Here is an 18,387-nt window from a genome sequence, read left to right as displayed (position 1 = left end):
CCTCCACACAGCAGCCAAGATCAAATATCGCGGTCTCTCCACTCTTAAAGTCTCCAGTGATTTATGTCGTTTGGGGTTCTCATTGAACAGAGGAGGTTTTCCGGAAACATCTGCAGACCTTTTTCAAAGTATTTAGGTGTAGGTCCTGTCCTGGACCCATAAGCAGAAAGGGGGCATTCAGAATTGGGTTTGGGCTTCTGTATTATGAAAAATCTCCCCAAACAGGAAGAAACCCAATAAGTAATGCTTTAAAAGGCAGCTTTTTTGTTTTGAAATAATTATTTCACAGGAAGTTGCAAAAAGAGTACAGAGAGTTTCAAGAACCCAGCTTCCCCCAGTGGTGTCGTTTTGTGTGCTGTAGTACCAGGACATTGACTACAGACCTAAGTAATGCTTTTTAATGCCCATTTCTCTTGCCAGGTTAGAATGTCACACTTCCTGTTACATGGACTCTTGGGTTATTTCTTGACTTTATCGGGATACCTTTTTTTTTTTTTTTTATCGGGATACCTTTTAATTTAGGATTGGCATGGACAGTCTTGAGTCTGTGAGAGTTGAGGGTCATGGCGGTGGTGTTTGTTGTCTGTGAGTATCTGTAAGAGTTTGGTAGCTGCCACTTGTTTATCCTTGCAAAGTGGATTATACCTCCAAAGAGCTTGCCAAGAATAAATCTGAGCAGTGTAATTCTATCTGGTGACCTAAGGTCATAACTTTGTTATGTAAAAAGGAGGAACTGCCACAACAGGTTTTATGCTAGGAGAATAATGCAGACAGTTCTTGAATCTAAGATACAGTTTGCTTAAAATGATGTCCATGTGAATTGTTTCCCAAGCATGTGTACATCTTGCTTTGTTTTATCTTGTTTAGATGGTGAAACGTAAGGGCACAGGGCTTGTTTGGTCTTGCTTTGGTCGTAATTCTAAACTACAGCATCTACAAGGGAATGGCTCTAGGCCGTGAATCAGAAAGTGGAGTTTTGCTCTGAGAGATGGAGTTATAATGAATTACTGTGGGTTATAATGAATTCGGGGAACGGATTTCAGACCTTAAGTGCTGACCTAGGAAATTCTTTGAAGCAGTGATCTTTACCAACATCGGGAATCGGGCTTGGTGACGGAGCTCTGCTGTCTTCCCCATCAACACTGACGGACGAGCTAGAAAAATCCTTTGTGTCCGTTGTGGTGACATTTTGCTAACACTTGCCTCTGCTTTCTGTGTCTCGCACAGATTTGCTTGCATCTTTTGAGAAAGGCAACTGAGGGGCACTGTCTGATTCGGAATAAAACTAGGTTAGCGGAGGCTGGTTGTGTGTTTTGAAATCAGGCAGTAGGGGAGATCTCCCACCTGACCAGCAGAGGCCTCTGGGGTGCCTCACAGGATCAGGCACTGGACTAGGCCCTTTGCAAATGAAAACCCTGCAAGGTAGACATTTTATAGACGAGGAAGCTGCGTCTCCATTTCTGTAATTTCCAGAAGGGAGGGGACTCAGGGGCAGTTCACGTCATTGCTGCCACACCAGACTGCCCCTCCATCCATGCAAGACACTCGGCGTTCAGCTCCGACCCTCTTGAGTAATTCCCAAGCAGGCTTCTGAGAGAGGATTGCAGAGGCTGACTCCTTTCATGGCTGAGAGGCTGCCTTCTGAGTGGAGAATTCAGACCATACTAGATGCCACGTCCTTGATGATGGATAATAACCTCATTAGGGTAGGAAGGAGAGTTTGTGGTATGAGGAGAGGAGCAGCCAGCTGAAAGTTACTCATCTAGTTCATTTCTTCATGTTCCTCATGCTTGCTGTCAGTGAAGTGGTGAAGTGGTCATTGCAGGCTGAGAAGGAAGCTCCAGTGAATAGTCAAGACCTTGGGTTCTTCAGAGAGATTCCCAGAGTGGTGATGCCTGTACTTTCCGAGGAAAAGACCAGCAGGCATCTTTATTGACCAAGGAGTCATAAGGACTTTTTCCAACAAATATCAAGCACTTAACTTGCAGGATCTGAATTCCTTCCTTCAGGGAGTTTGAATCTTAACAGGGAGCAAACCTTGATGCTAGAATGTGTATACGTATCAAGAGTTCCAGATGATGGGGGTGCCTTCCAAAGGAACAGCCGTGTGGCTCTGTCCTTCATCCAGGACGATCAACAATCCCGCTTTGCCTGGGTTTCCCAGGACAGGGGACTTCCAGTGCTAATACCAGGGTGGAGTTGGTCACCCCACCTTCAACAGTCTTTGTGGTCCTGGGCAGGTCACTAAGACTTTCTGGATCCTGGGGTCTGCATCTCTCTTTCTAGATGGCTTTTAAATGCCTTTCCAGTTTCTTAGGATTGGCAGTTAGGTACGAGTAATTCACAAGCCTGTGTTGGGGAGAGCATGTGGGCTAGAAGCTAGAGCTCTGAAGCCTTTGAGAGCGATGGCCAGAAATTAGTATCTGGTTGAGAACAATACCGGCTACTGTTTAGAAAGTTAAGAATGGTTAGGGGCTTCCCTGGTGGCGCAGTGGTTGAGAGTCCGCCTGCCAATGCAGGACACACGGGTTCGAGCCCTGGTCTGGGAACATCCCACATGCCACGGAGCAGCTGGCCCCGTGAGCCACAATTACTGAGCCTGTGCGTCTGGAGCCTGTGCTCCGCAACAAGAGAGGCCGCGATAGTGAGAGGCCCGCGCACCGCGATGAGGAGTGGCCCCCACTTGCCACAACTAGAGAAAGCCCTCGCACAGAAACGAAGACCCAACACAGCCATAAATAAATTAAAATAAATAAATAAAAAAAAAGAATGCTTAGGCGGTTAGGATAAAGTAACAGATACCAGATACCTGTAATGAGGTGGGCTGAGCAGGTGAGAAGACTGTAAACTCCTCTGCACTTGGGCCCACCTGGAACTTAAAAAAACAACAACAGCAAAACGAAATGAGTGCAGACATTGATAAATACAGAGATTTGTCCCAAGACTCTGGGCTTTCTGGTTCTCTGGAAAGACTGAAAGATTTGGCCAACCCCAGACTGTCTACCCTCAAGCTGTCCCGTGTCTGGAGCTGCAGACTGGCTGCTGCCTCTAGATGCCCTTTCCCCTCACCTACCACCCTCACCCCTCAGACTTGCTTTTCCCCCATTTTTCTCTCTGTGCACTTTAATTATCTGTCTGATAAGGTGGACGCTTTAGCTCCATAGCGCTTAGAATTTGAGGGCACGCTTAACGTTGCATTGGTTTCCTGGCCTTACCCAGGCCAATTGAGTCATGATCTTGGGGAGGGTGGTGGGCTGACATTTGTGTTTTAAAAGTCTCCCCAGGTGATTCTGTTGCACAGTGAGGGTTGAGAACCAGTGCCTTAGCTTGATCCTGGGGTAGGTTTTGGTGGGGAGAAGCACCATGGGGCAGAGGAAATGAGGAAACAGTTCACCTGCCCCATTGGTTGGGGCTGTCACAATGTGAGCGCAATGTGAACTGAGCTCACTGGAAAAAAATCAGGGAACTTTTTTCAAAGCAAACATCCGATGGCGTGTTCACTGCACATTTTGCCAAGGTATTAATAAACTCTCCCCAGGTCCTGCTGCACTGCTGCAGGCATTTAAATCATTATAATAATGATCATAGTATTTTGCACAGTGATTATAAAAGTATTTTTTAATGAGCTTATAAATCTAGTGATCGTGAGAGGCAAGTGACATAAATTTAGTATATTCGTTCGAGGCAAGGGATAAAATGGAGGGGGCACAGTTAAAATGAACTTCGGTGGTTTTCCGTTTTGCATAATGGCTTCATTCATGTGTAATTCCCTCACTGTAAATCAGTTTCTGTCATCTGATGCCAACCTGCCCCTCCCTCTCCTGCCAGGATCGCATTCTAGGCTATGAGATTGTTCATCCTGAATTATCAAAACATTTGAGTAGCTGGTCAATAGAAGTCTGTTCTCATTTGAATCTTAAAATGGAAGGGACTTAGATACCCCTATTTCTGCGGCTTCCTTTTAAGGGCAGACAGAACCAAATTGAGATGTTAAGTGACTCATTCAAAACTGTCCCGAGTCCTGGAACTCTGTGCCTCACGGTCCCCTCCCTCTGGTTTACAGCTACTCTCCCTAGGTCCCCAGGATTGCAGAGAAACTGAGTATCTCTCTTGCTGTGTACCCTTCCTCAAGTTTGCAGCTTGCAGTCAGTAGCTTCCGGAACTTTTATTCATCCTTTATCCCCCGATGCCTAGCCTGGAGCCTGGCATTAGTTGGAGCTTAAGAAATGAGGGAAAATGAAGGGAAGAGACCCAGTTTACATCACAGGGTCTCTGAAACCTCTGGGGGGCTTCTCTCCATCTCCTGAGCCTCTGGGACCCCCCCTGGTGTGGTGCCCTGGAGAGAGCCCTGAGTTCGCGTGTTCTGCCCGGCTGTGTGGGAGGGTTGGTGGAGATGGCACTTGTCTCTAAGGGCAGGGACCACCTCTTGAACCTTCGGTGTCTTTTCCACGACGTGTGGAACCACAGAGGGCACACAGCGTGCTCCTTCTGTGCATGTCTGTCTGACGGGGGTGTTAGTAATCTGCCATTTTCCTCAGGATAGCCTCTGCAGCGTAAGGTATGTGTGTGTTTTTACGCCCTTGCTATATACCTGGATGCCCATCTCTAATATTTGGAATTATTTTGCTGATCACATAAATTTTAGTTGTGCCTCCTCATAACCTTTGAAATGAAGCCTCCACCATGAGGCTCCACACTCAGCCCATTCTGGGTTCCCTCCCTGTCGTGAGAGCCAAGACACCTCGTAGCAGAGATGCTTTGCTGGGTGGGAGTGGGGTGGGGATAGGAGTGGGTGTTTGCAGGATCACCCGGGAAGTTGTTTCCTTTTCTAATCCCCAAATTGAAGCCCAACTCAGGATGGCTAAAGCAAACTTAGGGGAGGAGGATGAGGGAGGGCTCTGCTCAGGGCTAAATGTTTTGAAAATTTTCTAGATGATTATTATATATCTCCCCAGCTCCTCATTTGAAAAGAGCTGTCTTACAGGGGTTCCTTGAAATTGGGGGAAAACCCTAACACTCGGTGGAAAGCAGCTGATATTTATTAAGTGCTTATTGTCGTGGGCCAAGTGATTTAATCCCTTTGGTTTTTTGCAGACTCACTCCGTTTATTCAGCAGTGAGATACCTTTGAGGTGTGAGGCTCTCTGACAGATGCTGAGGCATCTGAGAACCATGGTTAAGCCTGATGGCGGGGCTCTTCAACAGCTCTGCCACCTGGTAGCTGTGTGGCCTTGATTGCTTGGTCTTTCATACCTCAGTTTCCCCCGCTCTGAATGGAGACCTCATCAGCTGAGAGGATGTGTGTTATAGTGATAACGGCCAGCTCTTACTGCAGTGAGGATGAGGTCAGCCCTGCCTTTAGAGAGTGGATAGTTGGGTAGCAACCAGGGTCCAGCAGGGAAGCACTGTGGTCAGCACATGTGACATTTGACCCCGTCTGTGCTTGTCACATCTCACCATACAGTCTTCCCTCCCTCTGCACCCCCCATCCATGCCTCATTTATCTATAAATGAGGAGCTCAGCTATATGAATTTATAGAGAAATATTCCAGAATTCTGTATTACATCTTGTTAATGAGTCAGGTGGTGCAATGTCATTATTGTGAAGATCAGTTCTGGTCAGAATCATAGAGTGATGCTCCCAGGCCCTCCTGAGAGGCTGCTGGCACTTATACCAAATGGCCCTAAACTACGGTCCTTCTCTGCAGTTACTTTCTGTGCTATCATCTTCATTCACGCCCTCCTGACTTCTAAAATTCCTCATCTCTCACCACTAGAGTAGAACCAAAGGTCACCAGGAGAAACCAAATGACTAGACTTGTTACATCAATATGCTTGGCTTTCTGCAAACAACGTAGAACGCAGTCTGAGAGTTCTTGAGGAGAGACTGTTGTATCCTTCTGACCTACCCTCTGTCTCCCTTCTCTACTTTTAAGGATCCTTTGATTACAGTGAGCCCACCGGGATAAGCCAGGATCATCTCCCTATTTTAAGGTCATCTGATTAGCAACCTTAATTCTATCCAATACCATAATCCCCCTTTGCCATGTAATGTAACAGGTTCTGGGGATGAGAATGTGGACATATTTGGAGGACCATTACTCTATGTGCTATAGTTGTTTTGTGCCTTTTTGTTTAATTAATTACTTAATATATGTTTCAAAAAGGATTAAAATATGTAATACAGGAAGATAAAAATACATTTAAAATTAAGGGGAAACAGATGAGGCAGGGAGAAAATAAGAGGAAATTTAGAGTCAGGAATGAGGTTTAAACACAAAATAGACACCAATTTACTTCCTGGAAGTGGACTGTGATTTTGGCTTTGAGCTTTTCCTAGCCACTCTCTTGAAGGGGGAAGCAATGTCAGTTACATTTTACCATGCCATTGAGTAAGATCCAACCAGTTGTTTAGATACCCAGATGATACAAAGATGAAAGAGAACTTTCTTCTCTAGGTCCTTCTGAATATAAGAAGCAGAAGGAGGAAAACCTTTGCCAGGTTTACAGTAAACCCAGAGATATGTTTTATCTGGCCATTTCCTTTTTTACTGCCTTCTATTTTAGGTCAAATATATACATTGTTTTGAAGATTTCTTCCAAGACATGTCGTCTGGGGTCAGGCCAAATCCAGAGATTGGAAATGTCTAGAGCAGCAGTTGCCATGTGATGGTTCTCATGCCCTGGGGATTCTTGAGGGTGCCCTGGGCTTTCATTCCGAATGGTGGTGATGTCCTTTTCACCATTTCTATTTTTCAAAGTCATTAAATAAAATAGATATTTACATATATGATCTCTGATCCCACTTTAAGATGGAAGAGTTTCAAAGCCTGCCAGCATTTATCAAGAGCTTGCATTGTGGTTAGTAGTTCTATACCAGCAACCCAGGAAGTTTTTGGAAATGATATGTTATAAAAATATTTATTTATATTCCCAATGGACTGTTGGTTACAGGCACGATGCATTAGGAACACTCAGGGCAAAGTATAAATTATTGAGCGTTTTACTGATAATTCTGCCGATTTTCCTCCAGATTATCTTCCCTTCTAGCCACAAGTTGGATTCATCTGATCAGAAATCTTTTGGCATATCTTACAGTATTTTAAAAAAATCAATATTTAGAGAAAATATTTTGACTGTGATAGTCATTTTGTTTTTAATTTATTAGAATTAAAGACTCATACACCTGCATGTGTTATTTGTGGAGAAATGCTTTCAAATAGCTGCCGGAAACCACCTGTCTTATCCTGATGCTTAGAAACAAAACATGGAAAACTTAGAAAATAAACTTACGGGGGAGTGGAGACGCCAGTTAATCACACCCTTCCTCCCTTCTGGGTTCTGAAGTAGAGAGAATAGTAGAAGCCACATGAAGTTTACAGAACCAGCTTTATTAGAGTAAAGCTGAGTTGGAAGATGGGTCTTGGGTGCAAGACTTCTGATCCATCCTAGATAGAAATCTACACAGCTGCCCTGGTGATTGCCAGGAAGCCTTGAGGTGGACTCAGCTGGGTAGGGAAGCCCCGCCTCTTTAACTGCTGCAGGCAAGGAAAGGGGAGTGCACCTCCTGAGGGCAGGAAACCCAGCAGTCATGCCCCGCCTCCCTGCACCAGGGCTGAGATGCTGTCCTTCCTCCCCAAGACCTGTGAACACTGATGAAAGAGCAGTTATAGTCCCCTCTGTGGTTCTTCCTGGGAAATGGAGCACACGTTCTGCATGAAAATGTGTCCAGGGGAAGTAAAGAGTCCTCCCTTTATAAACCATTTGATTTGTTTTTAAATTCGGATACAAGAAATCCAAACATTGGGCTGTTTCCTGCCTAGTTTTGATGCTGGGGCTGGTAATTAGATTGCTCTCTGGTTTTGAATATATGTTGGGTCCCCACGCAAAATGTATACTAATAAGACTGTAGTTGTGAAATTGATTTTGTTGACCAGTCATACTTTTTTCTTACATAATTAGATGCTGTGTGTTACACCCTAAATGGGTGAAAGGTAATTTGTCATTAATCATTTTGCACATGAACAAAGATGTTATCAAAGTGAATGAACTTCATAAACTAATATCTTGTTTCAAAAATGAAATAAGAATTAAGAAAGGATTAGAAAGTTCCTAAGGTATGTGTGCCTATGCGTATGTGTGTGTGAGAGAGAAAGACTGTTAAAGGAGCTTGTTTGTTACAAAAGGTTGGGCAAAGTCGATCAAGAACAGTAGATGGATTAAGTCATCCTTCAAATAGTTTCTTTCAGAAAGAACTTAAGTCATCTTTCAAAAATAGTTTCTTTCAGCAAAGCTTTGAAAGGCTTTCAGTGGCCATAAAGTCAGTTAGTTATGTGCCCTGGAAGATATCAGAATTAGAGGCATTTCTAGAAACTTAAATATTGGTTCACATCATCTTAGGCAAAATTAAGGTCCTGATAAAGGATGTTTACCTGAGTTGAAGGCTGTTTCAGTTTGAAGTCATGTAGGACAATAGTCAGGATCCTTAAGCAGGTTTTCTGAACTGAGCACTTGAGCAAGTAAAAGACAACAAAAGCCCAGTAACCCCCTGCTGATGTCTAACTTTGAGCAGCACAGGGTATATGATGGGTAGCTGCATAGAGTGATTCGTTGTATAGAGTTATTTGCTATATCGGAGTTAAAGTTGGAAGACATGGATCCACCTGTGTCTTGGATTTTAGCAAAATGGATCAAAATCCTGCAGTTAGAAAGCATGGCCAGTTGTCTTATAAGCACTCCTAATTCACAATGATAAAACCCTGCCATCTGCAGATGTCATTCTCATCTCAGCGGGATGCATCTTACAGTAACTCGAAGAGTGTCTGTAAGACAGCCGGTCTTCCTGATATGCCTCCAGTTTATTCAGACGTAATACCAAATCATTAAGTTCTTTGCACATTATGAAAAGGAGAAGAACTGTGCCATATTCTCCATCACCCCCCACTGGAAAGTAGTGTCCGATTGGCCCTCATTCTTAGTATCCTGGATGAGATAAAAAACAATGTGTCTGGGCTTCCCTGGTAGCGCAGTGGTTGAGAGTCTGCCTGCCGATGCAGGGGACACGGGTTCGTGCCCCGGTCCAGGAAGATCCCACATGCCGCGGAGCGGCTGGGCCCGTGAGCCATGGCCGCTGAGCCTGCACGTCCGGAGCCTGTGCTCCGCAACAGGAGAGGCCACAACAGTGAGAGGCCCGCATACCGCAAAAAACAACAAAAAAACCACAATGTGTCTCTAAACTTTAATGTGCAAACAAATACCTGAGGATCGTGTTCTAAATACGAGTTCTGATTCGGTTGGTCTGGGATTGGGCTTGAGATTTCTAACAGTCTACCAGCTCATCTCAGTGCTGCTGGTCCGCAGGCCAGGTTTTTTTTTTTTTTTGCGCGGTACGCGGGCCTCTCACTGTTGTGGCCTCTCCCGTTGCGGAGCACAGGCTCCGGACGTGCAGGCTCAGCAGCCATGGCTCACGGGCCCAGCCGCTCCGCGGCATGTGGGATCTTCCCGGACCGGGGCACGAACCCGTGTCCCCTGCATCGGCAGGCGGCCTCTCAACCACTGCACTAGCAGGGAAGGGAAGCCCCTCGCAGGCCAGGTTTTGAGTAGCAAGGTTATAGAGGTGCTGGTTACCAGATGCATTGGTAGACATTGAGGCCATTAGTTTAGCCTCAGATAATCTCTCATCTTTGGAGCCAAATGCCAAGGAGAGATTAATAAAAGCCCCAACAGTCCAACAAGTCCTTCCATGGCATAGAGGTCTAACAGGGCTCTGTAGTGGACTAGCTCTTCCTGAAAGACTGCCTTCTTGGGCAGGGCTTCTTGGGCATTGGTCTGAGAAGACCAGCGCATGATTCTTTAAGGAGAAAACCAGAGTGCCTTGCATGTAGATTGTCTAATAAGCCAGTTCGACTGTGTCCAGAGTAGAGAGTTTATCATTTTAAATACTGGGGTAGACCATGTTTTGGATCCCACTAGATAGGATCCATAGACATGATAGAAAGGACATCTTTCCGAGAATGTAATAGTTATCATGTCTGCCTATGTATTAAATAAAAATATCCCGGCTGGGGCCACACCTCAGACCCAGTTAATCAGAATCTTGAGGTGTGAGACCTGGCAGCTGTCTTCTTTTTTTTGTTTGTTTTAAATAAGGGAGCCCAGGTGATTCTTAAGTGTATCACGGTTGAGAGGCCTGGATTTAGGCAGTCCTTAACCCTGAGGGCAGGGAACTCTCCTGAGATGCTCCATTTTACCTTTGACCTTCATTTATAAATTAAGGGACAATTAAGCATCTGATGGTTGAGTTCTTCCCTAAGAAAATTCAGACTTGGGGCATTTATGACCCAGGTTCTGCCAGAGCCTGGGCTTTGCGTTCCATGGGGATTTGCTGTAACCCTGTTTTAGAAGTGATGGGAAATTCATTAAACCATTTATGTTTGATAAGCCTCTGAGTGGCCACTTTTGCTGATGGTGTGTGCATGTTCGCGTATGTGTGCTCATCTTCTCACTCACCAGCTAGTTTTTAAAATTAACTAATTAATTTATTTATTGGCTGCGTGGGTCTTCGTTGCTGCGTGCAGGCTTTCTCTAGTTGGGGCGAGTGGGGGCTACTCTTCGTTGTGGTGTGGGGGCTTCTCATTGCGGGGGCTTCTCATTGCAGTGGCTTCTCTTGTTGCAGAGCACGGGCTCTAGGCTCATGGGCTTCAGTAGTTGTGGCTCGTGGGCTCTAGAGCGCAGGCTCAGTAGTTGTGGCTCACGGGCTTAGTTGCTCCGCGGCATGTAGGATCTTCCCGGACCAGGGCTCGAACCCGTGTCCCCTGCATTGGCAGGCAGATTCCCAACCACTGTGCCACCACGGAAGTCCACGCCACCTAGTTTTTAAAAACTTTTAACCTGCTTGTCTTTATCAGCTCTCGTGCTTGAAAGGCTGTCCCGTTCCTGCAGACAGTGCACACTCTTGAGCCAGCCCCAGAGTGTGCTCCTCTACAGGTGGAGGAGTGGGGTCCTGGGGCGATTGACTTGTAGGGTTCAGGGAGCACTTGTTGAATAATGAGCTTTATCTTCAGGGCATTGTCCTAGTTTTGGAAGTAATTTTGATGATTTTTGTGACTCTGGTTTTCTTTATTTCTGGGGCCATCTGGGGCCTGTTGTCATTCGTGGGTGTTTTCTACATATAAGGAGTTGCCAGAAGTCTGATCCTCAGAGGAAAAAAGTGCATTTTGTACTTACCATATAATTCCTTCGTAGCTTTACTGTCCTTTGGCTCTGAGTGGAAGCGAATCTTTGAGTTTTTCGTCCAACATCAAGGAGACCTACCTAATGAATTTACACACCATGTGATCTTTTCACAGACCATTCCTGTTTTCTTCCTAGAGAGTCATTATCGACCTGTCACAATGTGTGTTCATGGTTTCCTGGGCTGGAAGCCAGAGGACAATCCTTTTCTATTTAAGACTGTCTGATGTAGCATCATCCAGCTTTTGTCTTCTCAGAGCCTTCTTCCCTGTACCTTGATCTATAGACTAGGATCTTTGTGGAGCGGAGCGTCAGTGCCATATACTAATTACTACATGGGGGCATAGCCAGCCCAGGCATGAACTCCTTGGTGGGTGCCAGGATAGTGTTGGCACTGAAGGATGTGGAAGAAAATGAGACTCGTCTGTCAGCTTGGGACAGCGTCAGGAATCCGCCCCCCTCTCGTCTCTCTGTGGCCTCTAGTCTTAGCTCAGGGCTCTGAGCCTGCGCATCTTCAGGGCTGGTGACTGGCTCCTGAGTTGACTTGGTTTGCTTCTCCTTGCCCTGCGATCTAGTCCCGTGGGCTGCCCTTCCCTGAGCCTCATCCTCTGGGGTGGTGGGTAAGGTCCTGCTGATGGGCTAAAGCAGTGGTTATCAACCTGGGTGCTTTTATCCTTTAGGGAACATTTGACAATGTCAGGAGACATTTGTGTTGTCACAGTTGGTGGTGGCGGGTTCTAATGGCATCCATCTCTAAAGGCGTGTAGTAGCTAGAGGACAGGGATGCTGCCTAACATCCTACAGCACGCAGGACAGTCCCCTGTGACAAAGAATGCTCTGGCCTCAAATGTCAATTGTGCCAGGAATCGAGACACCCTGGATTAAATGGATTTATTTCATTTTTCAGGGACCCGTGCTTTTTGTTTTGGTTTAGTAGATGTTTTTAGAATTCTTAGAGTTGCTGTGGTTTCATTTTTTTGGTTGATGGGAAATTCTGTCAACTGTGAACAACCTGTGAGCCTGGTAAATGAAACTTACAGAACATGGGTAGATTCTTATCTAGAAGTGACAGCTTCCTTCTCACTCCTTTGTCACCTTTCTCTTTTGTCCACCTGCCAGTAATGTGCACGCCTCCTGCCTGAGAGGCAGTCGGGATACAGTTCATCCATGTGTGTTTCCAGCTGTTTTCCCTGCCCCTCTGCTCCCCCTAGTGGACATGGCCACATGCACAGTGACCAGAGGACAGTTGGGAGGGAGTGGAGGGTGGGATGGAATAGAGGGGGCGGGAAGGAAGGCCTGTTCTGGATACAGAGTCATTAGCCTTATTACAGTATTTGAAAATTTACTTAGCTCTTGATGCCAGTTAAGGAGCCCTGAACTACACTTAGCAAGCAGTGTAGCTGCAAGGCAGATCCTGCTTCAGGTGGGCAGGGCTGGCTGTTTCCCTTCCCCGCCCACACCAAGAATGCAAGTGCAGCCTAATAAATGCAAGCTGGGCACAGGACTGTCTTGGTTTGATCACTTCAGAGGTAAAAGAGATGAGCCGACGACCCAGCAATCCCACTACTGGGCATATACCCAGAGAAAACCATAATTCAAAAAGACACATGCACCCAAGTGTTCATTGCAGCACTATTTACAATAGCCAGGTCATGGAAGCAACCTAAATGCCCATCGACAGACGAATGGATAAAGAAGATGTGGTACATGTATACAATGGAATATTACTCAGCCATAAAAAGGAACGAAATTGGGTCATCTGTAGAGACATGGATGGATCTAGAGACTGTCATACAGAGTGAAGTAAGTCAGAAAGGGAGAAATGAATATCGTATATTAACGCATATATGTGGAATCTACAAAAATGGTACAGATGAACCGGTTTGCAGGGCAGAAATTGAGACACAGATGCAGAGAACAAACGTATGGACACCAAGGAGGTAAAGTGGCAGGGGGTGGGATGGTGGTGGGATGAATTGGGAGGTTGGGATTGACATGTATACACTGATGTGTATAAAATGGATGACTAATAAGAACCTGCTGTATAAAAAAATAAATAAAATAAAATTAAAAAAAAAAAAAAAGAAGTAAAAGGGACAGGCCGTGTAAGACCCAGGCATCAGAAAGCAGCCACCCCTCTCTTCCCGGTCTCGAGAATAGCAAAGGTGTGTTGTTTTAGTGGGTGTCTTTTGGTTAGTGACTCAAGATAAGACTTGTTTAGCCGGTTCTAAAAAGAACAGGCTGTTTTCACTTCAAATGTGTTTTTCCTGTTTATAAAGGCCCAGAATTTGTCAGAGAACGGAGTCAGGAAAGTGGAAGAGAAGGGGCCCATCCACATGTGTTCCAGCAGTATCCCCACCACCATTGGTTCCTGGGCTCCTTTGCTCCACACATTGGGAGGAGAGCTCGTGGCTAGCACAGCTGTCAAGGACTCACACCTCATATTGGGGGCTGGCTTCAGTTTGGTGGCACCGAGCCATCCAGGGAGTGAGCATCTAGCCTCGGAGCATCTTCTCAGGAATTTGGGCTTATTTTGGAAGAAAAGGCTGCTTTGCTTGTCCTTCCCTCCTGCTCAGTTTCTCCTTTTAACAACAGAAGACACCATATTTAGAGCAAGACTCCCACCCCAGCCTAGGCCATCTGCCTGCCTTGCACCAGTAATTACGTGAATGTATGTTTTTCTTCCTTTCATCTTCTGATTCTTCCAGCTCCTCGAGGTTGGTGGGACATCGCAGTAGACTCACAGTTCCTTACTGTCACCAGACTGTGGTTTCTGGTTGGTGTTTCATATTGATAAGTCTCTTCCATTTTGAGTTTCTGCAGGCAGCTGAGAGATGCAGCTTGGTGTGGTGGAGACCAAATCAGATCAGGAAGCAGGACTTGAGTTATGGTTTGATTCTGACTCTAGTTGGAAAACATAACATTTTCAGGACCTCGGTGTCCTTCTCTGTGAATCAAGAGTTTGTACTTGGTTATTATGTTCCTAGGCAAGGTCTCATGTAGTGTCCCAGTCTGCACGAAGGTACTTTATACATTTTAATTTATCCGACTTCCTTTTAAAGTCGATGACTAGGCCAGTGAGCTGCTCTGGTGAGCAGCGTTGGGAGTGGTGTGCACTCACGTCAAGCTTAGCACACAGTTGATTTCTGTGCCGCATTTTGGTTGCAAAATAGTGGAAGTCCAGATTCACCCTGATAGCAGATGTTAATGGCTAGTACTTTTGTCTTAACACAGTTTTCCAAGCACTCTAAGTTGCTCTTAATGTAAATTTGTACTGAGGCTGGAAAGAGAAGTAGTAGGAAATTGTTTCAGAGTTGAGTCATTAGCATTCTCTAAAGACTGTTATTGCTACTTATAATTAGGAGTGATCAGACACATGTCTTTTTTTTTTTTTTTTTGGGCGGTATGCGGGCCTCTCACTGTTGTGGCCTCTCCCGTTGCGGAGCACAGGCTCCGGACGCGCAGGCTCAGCGGCCATGGTTCACGGGCCCAGCCGCTCCGCGGCATGTGGGATCTTCCCAGACCGGGGCACGAACCCGTGTCCCCTGCATCAGTAGGTGGACTCTCAACCACTGCGCCACCAGGGAAGCCCCAGACACGTGTCTTTGAAACTTACAGTTTATGACTGACCCTCATCTAGCATTTAATCACGGTCTCATAGTGTTTGCTGTTGTGCAGTTTTACATGAGTAGATATGTGGACCTGAATTTTATAAAACAAATAAGCAAACAAGACCACTGCCAAGCATTAATTTTCCTGAGCAAATTAGCGTAGGATTTCAAAGTTCAAACTCCACATACAGAGGTATGTGGAAGTTTTGTTGAGAATCTATATAGTATAAGACTTTTTCTAACCAGTTGTTTTAAGAGAAGATACTTTAAACAACGGAAACAAAATTCAAATTAAAACATTTGTGGAACCTCGGAAACGTCTCTGGGGACCCTGAAGTCCTTCGGAACACAGTTCGAAAACCAGTAACTAGGATCAGTCACCCCCCTATTCATCTAGCTTAACAGTGTTCTGTGGTTCTCCAACTTTCCCCATTTTACTTATGCAGAACCTGAGACAGGCTTGCCTAGGATCCCACCGATGCTGATGAGTGGGACTAGCTGTGGATCAGAGATTTCCAGGCCTTGGATGCAGGAGTCCATTCAGTTCCCCCTCATCACCCTTCTGATCTTTTCCTGTCACCATCTCGGATACCCAGTGATGAAACCAGCAGCCTCCCCCAGAGTTCCCCTCAACTTGTTTCCCCTCTCATCCCTTGTCTTGGACATCATTTTGGTCCCACAGCCACTGCCCCTTCTAGAATTATCTTCTGAAGCTGTTTTTCCTATTTTCCCCCCCTGTTAGTACCCATCTACCGCCATATCCCCTTTAGTTTAACCCCATCTAGTCAAGGGCATAATGATCCTTCACTGCTATGCGACAGATCTTAGGGTTAAAAACTCCCAAAAGGTGAGGTTGACTTACAGTCTCAGAGTGCCTGGTTTCTTTGTGGTTCACACCAGGAGGTGGCCCTGGAGGTCACTGCTCATTTGTGTTTCATCATCTCATCCCCATCATCCTGTTTTTTCATCTGGCAAACACATAATGACCATCCCCGGTGTGCAAGGCAGTCCCATTCCTGGCACTTCCTGTATTTAGAGAGCTTACGGAGAAATGAAAGAAAAGATCATCCGACAGAGCAGTATGGTAAGCTCTTTAGAAAGAGCACGTACTGCTGGGAGTGCTCCAAGGAGGATGAGCCCTCCTCAGTCCAGGGAGCCAGGGGAGGTTTTAGGCAGGATGTGGGGGGGTTCAGTTGTGAGACAGGGGTGGAGTTTCCAAGGCAATGTGGATAAACACAGCAGACTCAGGATTTCTTTCTTTCTTTTTATAATTGAACGTATTTTAATAGCAAACTTATATGAACAGCATAGAAGAGAGACAACATTAAAAATATGTACCTGCATGTAGGACACCTCAGTTAGAAAAGTATAGTGAATGGATGGAATCCACTGTATGATAAAAACGCTACAAACACCATTTAGTTTCAGTCAATGAGAAATTTACCTGTTTTTTAAAAAAATCCAAATGCTGGCACTGTCCAGAAAAATTTAACAGGTTTATTTATAATTGTTACAAGGTTGAACTGCTGAAACTTGTTCGCAGAAACATTTTGACTTGCATTAATGTTTCATGTCCCCGCATTGATATTAAAAATTCACACACACGTGAAAATGGAAAAACTGCCTGTACCTGATTTCTGTCGCCCCGTTTTTCCACTTACAGTCATATACTTAGGTACCTTTTGACCCCATGGGAAAAAAATATCTAACGTTCAAGAAGTACCAATAGCAGGAAGAAGAGAATATATTTTTTTAAAGAATGAAATGTTTCCTGTCAGAGCAGATTCTTAAGCACGTTCGTTCTCCATGTATGCAGCGCGCTAGCTGGATGTCTTTTGGCATAATTTTTGCGCATTTGGCATGGATGATAGCTTCTAGGTTGGTGTCTTCAAAAAGGCCAGCCAGAGAGGCCTCGCCTGCCTCCTGCAAAGCACCAAGAGCTGTACTCTGGAAGCGCAGATCTGCTTTGAAGTCCTGAGCAACTTTCCGCGCCACACGCTGGAAGGGGGAGTTTGCGAATCAGCAGGGCCTGTAATGGTGAGGTTTCTTCACCCCTCCAGCAGAGGGCGCACTCTTGCGAGCAGCTTTCGTACCCAGTTGCTTCCTCGGTGCTTTACCACCGGTGGATTTGCGGGCAGTCGGCTCTGTACGAGCCATGGTGTATAGAGACCTCCTCCCTTACCCTCTTCCCCTTCGGCTGGAACTCGGCGAGCTAGACCAGGCAGCGCTGGCGTTGGAGAGCGACCACAGCACGGCGGCGGCTGTGAACACAATTAGGATTTCTTGAATGTTGCTGCCGAGCGTGAGGCGAGAGGTAGGCCCTGACAGCCACCATCTAAAGACAGGTGGGAAGATGGGGTGGTCCGTAGTAGGACAGCAGAGGTGTGTGAATGACTAAGTTCAAGCAGCGCTACCCATGGGAATGTGGTACCAGCAAGCAGTGTCGAGATTGTCCTGTGGGCAGTGAGGAAAAGATCACATCTCTCTGGTTGGGGCTGACATTGCTCCTGAAGGGACGGGCATTTCCAGCTTCATCCATCCTCCGACGACACAGATCCTGATGTAAGAAGTGGTCCTCCAAGGATGGTGGATGGGCCTCTGAAGGAACTTCTTCACTGCTTCATCAGTCTGGCTTTGACCCCATTGGTATGGGGCTGTTTTTTTTTGTTTGTTTGTTTGTTTTCTGGTATGCGGGCCTCTCACTGTTGTGGCCTCTCCCGCTGCGGAGCACAGGCTCCGGACGCGCAGGCTCAGTGGCCATGGCTCACGGGCCCAGCCGCTACGCGGCATGTGGGATCCTCCCAGACCGGGACACGAACCCGTGTCCCCTGCATCGGCAGGCGAACTCTCAACCACTGTGCCACCAGGGAAGCCCTGGGGCTGTTTTTGAGAGCATCCTCAAGTGGTTTGAGAAATTGGCATCTGGCAGGCAAGGCAGGTCTTGCCTCAGAGGGTGGCCCGGGAGGTTGATCTGGAGCTGGGAAGGACAGCTGTGTCTTGTAAACAGGGTGGCACATTTCTCTGTAATTTCCTTCTGGTGCTGGGCCTGTGGTCAGACCTTAGTAAGGACACAACCTTACCTTGGCTGTGCTGTGGGCAGTGGGGGAAGGGTGGCTCCTTGCTGGGGCCACAGTGTGCCCCCGAGGCTTATCTGCCTGTCTCCAAGTTCAGCTTCTACCCCAACTTTGGAGGTGGGCTTGCTTGCTTGCTTTTTTTTTTTCATAACAGCTTTATTGAGATATGTTTCACATATCATCCAGTTCTCCCATTTAAAGTATATAATTCAGTGTTTTTTTTTTTTTAGAATATCCACAGAATTGTGCGTCCATCACCACAGTCCATTTTAGAACATTTTCATTACCACCCAGAATAAACCTGGCAGGCCTTAGTTGTCACCTCCCAGTTTCCCCATCCTCTCAAGCCCTAAGAAACTACTCTTGAAAGTTCTACTTCTAGAGATAAGCCTATTCGAGACATTTCATATAAATGGAATCATACAATATGTTGTGTTTTGTGACTGCCTTTTTGCCTTTTTTCACTTAGCA

At 46.0% G+C, this 18,387-nt stretch overlaps 1 protein-coding gene and 1 pseudogene across 6 annotated transcripts in view; one reads left to right on the top strand and one right to left on the bottom strand.

Annotated features, from left to right (window-relative positions):
• The window catches only part of MGAT5 (alpha-1,6-mannosylglycoprotein 6-beta-N-acetylglucosaminyltransferase), a 374,514-nt gene that overhangs the window by 117,443 nt on the left and 238,684 nt on the right, over nucleotides 1-18,387 (top strand). The window lies entirely within an intron of this gene.
• Nucleotides 16,595-16,999, bottom strand: LOC308621313 (histone H3.3-like; annotated as a pseudogene). Its single transcript has one exon. The product of its transcript is annotated as a histone H3.3-like (transcript).

The sequence above is a fragment of the Mesoplodon bidens genome (genome assembly GCF_964165515.1).
Source record: "Mesoplodon bidens genome assembly, chromosome: 8".
Classification (NCBI taxonomy): Eukaryota; Metazoa; Chordata; class Mammalia; order Artiodactyla; family Ziphiidae; genus Mesoplodon; species Mesoplodon bidens.
The sequence above is the reverse complement of the archived record's forward strand: the minus strand, read 5'-3'. Positions and strand labels throughout refer to the sequence as shown.